The sequence below is a fragment of the Austrofundulus limnaeus genome, unplaced genomic scaffold (genome assembly GCF_001266775.1).
Source record: "Austrofundulus limnaeus strain Quisiro unplaced genomic scaffold, Austrofundulus_limnaeus-1.0 Scaffold2025, whole genome shotgun sequence".
NCBI classification, from domain to species: Eukaryota; Metazoa; Chordata; class Actinopteri; order Cyprinodontiformes; family Rivulidae; genus Austrofundulus; species Austrofundulus limnaeus.
The window spans coordinates 1-474 of NW_013954427.1; positions in this window are offsets into that span (position 1 = coordinate 1).

Consider the following 474-nt stretch of genomic DNA (forward strand, 5'->3'; position numbering starts at 1 on the left):
CAGAAGAATGGCAAAAGGTAGCAGAACTGTAGCTGAAATAGCATAAAAAGCTAAAAGCTAAAGGCTAAAAAGGCTGAATATAGCAGAAAGCAACTGTAAGAAGCACAAATAGCACCAATTAGCAGAAAAAAGCAGAAGAATGGCAAAAGGTAGCAGAACTGTAGCTGAAATAGCATAAAAAGCTAAAAGCTAAAGGCTAAAAAGGCTGAATATAGCAGAAAGCAACAGTAAGAAGCATAAATAGCACAAATTAGCAGAAAAAAGCAGAAGAATGGCAAAAGGTAGCAGAACTGTAGCTGAAATAGCATAAAAAGCTAAAAGCTAAAGGCTAAAAAGGCTGAATATAGCAGAAAGCAACAGTAAGAAGCATAAATAGCACAAATTAGCAGAAAAAAGCATAAGAATAGCATAAATAAGCAGAACTATAGCTGAAATGGCAGAAAACAGCTAAAATTTAGCTGAATTTGTAGGAAA